Raw genomic sequence first — 8,347 nt, 5'->3', positions numbered from 1 at the left:
CTCTTACCCTTTTGCGCAAACAGAAAGAAAGAGAGAAGAGAGGAAGAAAGNAGAGAGAGAGAGAGAAAGTGTACACAAGGAACAAAGCACGTAGAAATAGCACGAGAATGGAGCGGAGAATATCAAGTTCGTTTCAAGATTCGCGAAATCTCATTTCCAGCGTGTTCAAATGGGGAGGGGGAGAGGCGGGTAAATGGGGAATGGAAAGAGTTCGTTATTGCGGGATCGCGATCAAAGAAATCGATGAAACCGATCCGCGGTCATAAATCATGGTTCTGCGAAGAAGGTGGGAAAATAAATGTCCTGCCTGACTGGCGTTGAAAGACTTTGCGGTGTGGGGAGGGGGGACAATTTACGATTAAGTCGTGTGACGTATCGAAGGAGAGCGTTCGAATAAATCTCACGTCATTTAGCAATGGTTCCACCGTTGGAAAACGCAAGGTTTCACGGTTGTTCGAACAGGATTCCATGATAAAGAGAATTCATGATAAACGAGGAGAGTTTGACCGAACCGTTTAATCCTGTAATCAACGATCGCGAACTCTCTCTCACTCTCTCTCTCTCGATGGTGGTCGCGTCGTGGAAGAAATTTCAGTCGCGTCTCTGTGGGAAGTTCGTTTCGAAAGGAAAGTTAGCGGTGTACGTTGCCGCAAACAACGTGGAACGCCTCTTAGGAATCGCTTTGTTATCGGTTTATACGTTTAGAAGTTTGCACCGGCACCGAAAGTCCGCAAACTTTATCTCATCCCGGGAAAGAATGGGCCCCCGTACGTCTTCGGGTAATGTTTATCGATCTTCATTTACAACTTCCTCCCCGGTGATGCGGTTCCGTATCCCTTGCGTGTAAGAATACACGTTAACTCGATTCGTGGAACAACGTGGAAGATAATATGTGGAAACTTCGAGAGAGAGAGAGAGAGAGAGAAAGAAAAAAAAGAAAAATCTAAATCCTCGTGCAAACTTCACTAGAACCGGAGAGAATGGGACACGTGGTGCATCGAACAGGATCGGGGACAAGAAGAGCGCTCAAGGAGAGTGGAGCACAATAGTTGTTTCAAAACGAAGGGAAACGATGGGTATCGTTGTGCTACTGCAGCAAATTCGAGCAACCGTGAATAGGGGATGACTGGGTTCTTTGAAGCGTGCATTTTTCGTAAAATATTCATACACGTATCCACACCACAGCCCGAGTCAGATACACCGTAACCCATCCCCTCTATTACCTGCTTTCAAGTAGCGAAAGAGCACGAGAGTCACGACTACATTCGTGCGCGCAACCCTCTGCCCGACAATAGGTTCTACTAAACTAAAGTAACGTTAAGTCTCCTCCCTTATTCAACCGACACCCCCTCTCCCTCTCTCTCTCTCCACCCCACCCTTTTTTAACTCTATGTCTATCTTTCGAGGATCGACACATTGGCCAGGATTGTATAAACGACTGTCGGTAAAAGACTCCCGGAGCATCCCTGCTCGGATCGAATAAAAGAATCAAGAGCTGAAATTCGAGAGTCGGGTTACAGCGCGTTTCCGGCAAACCGCGTATCCCCGAGCCATGCTTCCGTGAGCTTTATACAAGCTTTATACGAAACACATCGATGGGATGTTTGAGCGTGTTCGTTTCCAGAAATAACCCTCTCTCTTTCTCCCAAATGTTACCCTAGTCTACCATTCGTTCCCAGAGCGTATTCGTTCACGAGAGGATACGAGAGCGAGGATGGGGTATCGCGCGATACGTAAGACAAGCTCGAAACGTTTTTCCTCGTAATTTCACGGTGGCGCTGGTTTAAACGGCGTAATCCTCGCATCGGAACGCGCGCCCTTCCACCGAACTTTAATGCAGATTGCTGTTTAAATGGGAACAATCGACGCCATTATCGGGATGGATTTGCAGCGATCACGGTACCGGGGGATAATTTGCGCGAGTGAAGTCTGCCCGAATATCGCGAATTGCGCATTTCGTTTGTTATTTCGATTGCGCGGACACGATTACACGAACGAGTTAAAATCATCGGATCGAATTGATTTCTCCCCTCGTTTTCCTTCCTCGTCGAGAGATATAAATTCGAGTCTGTTTCACGAGTGGAGGAAAGAAGACGAAGAGGTAATTCCCTTAAATTGGTCTCATAAACATTACGTCGTATCGTATATCCCGCACAATCGTCGTGATACTGTCGTGATACTGTCGTGATACTGTCGTGAACGCTTGCTTAGCGTTCCGTATTGTCAATTTAAATCGCTTTGGATCGGTGTCAAGCGTATTGCGTATTGCGTGGTCGCGCGTCTGCGATCGTGCAAACACGCGATCCCACGTCGCTGAAAATCAACATGGATTCTACTTTGCATATATTCGTATTTGTACAGTACTCGATACTAATATTATCTATACGTCAATCTGTACGCGCGACGTGTATCTTTTTTTAATTCCTCAAAGCGTATCAAGCGTATCGGCGTACAAAAACCTACTCTACTAAAAAATTGATCGATTTTGAACCGCGTTTACGTACGGGCTTTATTTTAAGAATTCGAAAACGATCTCGTTGATTAAAAAATAATGGGAGAAATTACGAAAGTACGAAAATTCCCGCGCGAATATTTTTCGTTAACTTGCAAATCAATCGATATGGGGATATTTATTGTAAAAAAACTCGGGAAAAACCTCGGCGTTAAATGAAATTTCGTAACAGAGAACGGAACGTTTAATTGGCATGTTACAAGTAGATACGAGCCGCAACTAATCCAGAATGTTCTCGCGTGCAACAATACGGTCCAATTGAAAAGAGCCCCCCTCAAAAGCGCGGCTTAATGATCACATCGTGAATCGCCGTTTCATTTTCGACCGCGAATTTTTTAAATCTACAGTGATTTGCAAACTCGTTGTTTGTCTTTTTTTTTTCGCCGCCGCGTACGAAGCTAATTACGCTTGCGGAAAGTTGCATTACTTTACGCACCGACACGCGGTAACGAAACGCTCGCGATAAAAATTTCTGCACAAAGAATTCTGTATAAAATATACCGTTCCAAATCCTTTCACTACTTCCGTCCCATCCTTCTTTTTTTAAGCGTTTAATATTCGCATTTATTTACTTCGTATATCAATGTTCGCAATAGGCGAATCGTACGTCTTTAAAATCGTTACTAGAATTATCGAAAAATGATAAAAGTTGTTTCAATCCGTCGACAATACCACCGTCCATTTATATAAACAGAGTCGATTATTATTGGAATGGAAAAAAGTTTTTATTCCGGTAGGATAAAAAGAGACAATAAGTGAAAATTTATTCCCTTTTTCCATCAACCGGAATAATTTTTTTTTTTTTCTGTTCAATTTATAAGTTTTATCATTCAATGGATGGATTTTAGAGACGCACGTTGCCGAAAGAAAAAAAACGACTCCTCCTCCCGGCAAAAATCGTAAAATTTCAATGTGTTCTTCGAAACGTGTTCAATCGATGGAAGATCGTGAACGAACGAGTCAATATTTGCCGCGTGTCAAAGGATCATATCGCTTCGAGTCGCGTGATTTCTTCCTCGATACGTAGGCGAACATTGGCGAAATCGCGATGTAGCGAAAGGGCAATGTAACAAAGTTCTCCGTGACTCGTAACTCTGTCAAATATATCTGGTTTATTACACACTTTTGCCCCGTATTTTAGACACGTTTTTCCACCGCGTCGTCGAATATTACGCGTTAATAAATATCTCGCGTTCCTATTAAACGAGTCGACGATGCTCCATCGATATCGCGATTTCCAATTTCAACGATCGGCGAGAGCGAGGAGATCGACGCGAGCCAATTATTACGAAACAATTCAAATTCCTCGTATCAACATTTGTCTCGGATACGACGACTACTAAACGTTTAATCATCCGTCTCGTTTTCGATTAACTCGATATTACCCCCACGGAGAGTGCATTAAGACTAGCAATTAACCCCGTAATCCGTCGTCGCGGACGGATTAACGCGCGCCAACGCTTTAATACTCGACTTGCTGGTAACACGATTCCAAGATCGTTGGAACGAATTCGCGACAATAAAACACGAAACGCGAGTAAGGGGGCGAGCAAGAGTGTCGCTTTCGACCAACTAACAAGGGATGTTAAAAGGGTTTTAAATAATTCCACGTCGCTCGTGCTCGCCCCCTTCAACGATTAACCACCGAGGCGGAGTGCAAACACGATTTTTCGAGGCGGGCATAAATTCGTAGCGTCTAGTGCACTAATAGTACACGTTGTAACGCGTCTCTTGTCGCAAGCGCGGTAACATCGGTCCCGCGTGTCGCGCATTAATCCACTTCAAAGCGAAAAGGACGATGTCACGCGCAGAGGTTCGCGGGATGACGTACCGTTTCCCTCTCCCCACGAGATATGGGATTCCCATTGATCAGAGCGGCGTTCACTTAGCGGAGTATGCCCCCGTCTTTGCATACGGCCATTGTCTCGGCTACGCCGCTAATAGGATATTCGCGGGTGGCCGGAATATCCCGGTCGCATGACAAATCTGCTAATCGGCCCTCGCCTATGAAACCGTATAGGGAATCGTTATGGACGCGCGCGAGCCCATGAGTGATTAGTTTGACCCGTTTGTGGCGCGCACGGCTTCCTGAATATTGAACGGAAACGGGATTATATATTCCGGCTCCAGTTCGCAACGCGCTTTCGCAACCCTCGACAATACGTCGCTTTTTACGCCTCCTCCTCGTCGTCTCTTGGTAGCCAACTATCCTTTCTTCCTATTCCGTTCGTTGAAAATCAAATCATTTTAGTAGGGAAAGGATAATATTTCCATGTTAATTAATCGCTTCTGATAATAATGGAGATCGATAATTTCGGTCGCGCGCCAAGGTGGACGCGAACTGTAAGATGCCTTATCTGGCGGAACAGCGATCGTCTAACGGAACATCGGGATCCACGATGATACATTATGACGCATGGTTATTGATACAAATAGCCGCGATATCGCGTGAATTTATTACGTGGGAAAATTATTCCACGTTGATATCGTTCGTTCCGTTCCTAGATCAACGGACAAGATACACGTTTATCTGATGCAGCCGAGCCCTCTCCCCCCTTCCCCATTTCGAAATAGAATAATTGCAAAGTCAGACGCGCGGTGAAAACGCGCCGCGGCTCGAATTTAACGCGGGAATATATCAAGATTACCCGGATGGCGGGAGTGGAAACTTTTAAGACCGATTTTTCCGCGTTGAGAGAGAGAGAGAGAGAGAGAGAGAGAGAGGAAACGAAAGTCTATTTGAAAGATTCGTTGAAAGTTATAAGAGGACACGCCCATGGATTTTTTCATTTTTTTTTCTTTTTACGCGACACGCAAAAAACGATTCCAATTACGGTGCGAGGGGAAAAAAAAAAAAAAAAAATATGGAAGTTCTTCAAAATTGGACCGACAAATGTTACACACACTCGCGAAAATAAATTCCAATGAAAATTTCAATTTCGTCGCGTTACCACCGATTCGTAATTTTAACCTCGATCGCGAAAAAGGGAATTCGTCGAGGGTGAAGGGAGAAATTGCGCGATTCCGAGTCGACCGATGACAAATGTCTGTCAACAGGAAAGACTGGAGAATTTCAGTAACCGTGGAAGCGTCGGTCGTTGATGATTCCCCAACGCTATCACTATTATCGAAAGCATTCGAGTTAACCGTGTTCGAGCATCCTAGGCGTCGACCGGGCTATGTACACAAGCATAACTACTTCCTCTCAACCCTTTTGTTCGCCGAGCTGTTTCCTCGACCCTTGCCCCCATTCCCCTTCGTTCTTCCATCAATCATTTCAGTTTCTCGCTAGATTCGTCCATTATACTCGCTTCCCTATCCTCCTCCCTATCCACCCTATCCATCGTTTCGAAACTCGTTTTCAAACTTCGATACTCGAAAACGCGAGCAATTTCCCTGATAACGTTCGCCGATAAATTTTTTCCCTTTTTTCCCCTTTCTTTCTTTCTTTCTTTTTTTTTTTTTCCTTTTCATTTTTTGAACAAATTTCCAAATCACGGGCGTCTAATATAACGGGACGTAAATTGCATCCTGTTCCGAAAGGGTTGCTTGTCGCGTTAAATTCGTAATCGGCGAAATGGTATTTGGTTGTTGGAAACGTGGTTGTGCGTAGTTTCGAAAAGGGACGTTCCTTCAAACGAGCATCGTATCCCGATCGAATGCACGGTAACAAGAATAATTCCACGTAAATAGGATTATTTGTCGGCATTCGTTATCAGTTAGGAAATTTATTCCCATTTCGCAGCGGCGATCGAGCCATTCGTTTCGAAAATTATCCGAGAAACATCGATATGGTCGAGTAATTGTGTTTTCGCGAAGGGATTATTAAATAAAACGAAACTAAAATCCTGTTTATCATGGCGGTTGTTTTTCGGAAAAATATCCGAGGGAACGCGGCACACCGCTGCCAAATGGGAACTGTTGCAAACACGGCGGATGGAATGGTATTCAAAAATGATCAGATTTCCCGGAGGACGGTATTGAATTTGATCGGACTCGCTTAATTAAGCACACATTGTGCCCGTTTCAATGAAGTTGTTCGCATTCCGATTATAATATAAAACATCGATAGACGAATTAAGAGGTCGAACCTAAAGGTCCATTTTGACCATTCTTTCGACGAGAAGTTAATCCGAAGTTTTCCACTCAATAATCGAAGATTAAGATTATTCTCTTGACCGCTCGTTAAGAGATTTCACGTGCGAAGAAGAGAAGAAAGGAGAGAGAGCAATTACTCGAGGATGACGGAGAAAACAAACGAGATCGATTAAAATATATTTATGACCTTTTCGAACTGTGAATTTTAAAACGACGTAGCAATCGTTTAACGATAAACATTTTTAAAAACGACTAGACAGCGAATTACGGGCTGTTTAACCATTCGATTCGGGTCGCGAATTCACGTCCATAAAATATCGCAAACATTTTACGACAGAAACACTCGGTGGCTCGGTCGTATATTTGCATTCGAGTTCGGACACCAAGTTACTGTTTCGATAAATTTTGTAGATGATGTCGATTTCGTCATGCGAACGCGCCGTAAATATTTGTCGAACGTTTTATCGAAAGAGTTCAGATTCATTTTATAACGTATAACTTTTTGTTTAACGCGAAAAATACAATATCCCTCCACCCGTCATCCTTCTTCCCCTTTTTTCTCTCTCTCTCTCTCTCTTTCTTTTCCACCCCTTAAATATCATTGTCTCCGTTAAATCCAGATTAAAGTCTCGCAACGAGGAAGACGTTTAATACCTTCTCCGTTCTCACTTACGAGGATTAGAACTTATAAATCGTGATGGTGCATGCGAGGAAAGATGATTAAAGTATCAAAGTATCCGAACTGCGACGTGGTGGGAATAAATTTAACGCAGCATTGTCTCGGAAAACTAATAACGCCCCGTCGAAAGCAGCCCTCAAGGATCTAATGCGAGTTGGAGTATCGGTAAACTTTATCGGGAAAGAAGACTGACTGAAATTTTAATAAAGACCTTAGGAAGTTTGTCCTGCCAGCTACTCCAGACTTTCCCCTCGATCACCACAATCTATTCCATTCGAAACAATATTTCTTTACGGGATTATCCTAGCCTCCTTATCGCCCTACCCTCATCGACACGATACCTCAACCTCGCATTCTTTATTAATCATTCCTCCAATTACAACTTACCCTAACTCGACCGTAAGAGAGTTACCGACGCTTGGCTCAACGCTCGCCTTACAATCTCGAAAAATATCTATCTATCTAAAAAAATTTCGCGTCGAAACGGAATATCGAAGAAGACGATACCAAACGCAAAACTTGAACCGTGAAACGAAATTGCAACGATAATAATAACAGCAATCCGTATCGGACAACTCGTTTTTATCAAATTTCAATAAAGGGAAAACGGGGATTGAAAAGAATCGATCGATACGCTGTACGATAAAATAAAAAGGGCGTAGAGTGGCTCGAAACTCACCTCCAATCGTATTTCCTTTGTTGCCCCGTCGAGGGCGAGCCTCGCCTTTGATACACCGTGGACCGCGTGCAGGGAGCCAGACAATGCCACGAAATCAAGCGTCGCGATTGCGGTTGAAACTCGTGCAACTCCGTTCTCGCACTCTCATGGATCCTTGACCGCCCTCCAACACCTTCACCCGACGCTCGTCACTTGGAAAACCTTCCTTCTCCACCTTCTACGTATCTCACGCACTTTCACAACCCCTTCCCTTTCTCCTTCGATTGATCCTCGCCTGCGAGTTGATCTCTCTCTTTCTCTTTCTCTTTCGTTCGCGTGACCGTGTCGAACACGAGCGATGTATTTTGCGTTACGCGACGAGCACGGAACGCGATGTAAC

The 8,347-nt window shown here is 44.1% G+C and overlaps 1 protein-coding gene across 6 annotated transcripts in view; it reads right to left on the bottom strand.

Annotated features, from left to right (window-relative positions):
• LOC102674514 (basement membrane-specific heparan sulfate proteoglycan core protein-like) overlaps positions 1-8,347 on the bottom strand; it is a 126,848-nt gene extending 118,501 nt beyond the window's left edge. For 5 of the 6 annotated variants that reach the window (XM_031515194.1, XM_006609554.2, XM_031515198.1 and 2 more), the window contains exon 1: positions 7,968-8,347. The gene's annotated coding sequence lies outside the window, so the exon portion shown is untranslated. The remainder of the gene's footprint in view (positions 1-7,967) is intronic. The other variant, XM_031515195.1, reaches the window with a different exon arrangement.

The sequence above is a fragment of the Apis dorsata genome, unplaced genomic scaffold (genome assembly GCF_000469605.1).
Source record: "Apis dorsata unplaced genomic scaffold, Apis dorsata 1.3 scaffold_58, whole genome shotgun sequence".
Taxonomy (NCBI): domain Eukaryota; kingdom Metazoa; phylum Arthropoda; class Insecta; order Hymenoptera; family Apidae; genus Apis; species Apis dorsata.
This window is presented reverse-complemented; position numbering and strand designations above follow the sequence as displayed.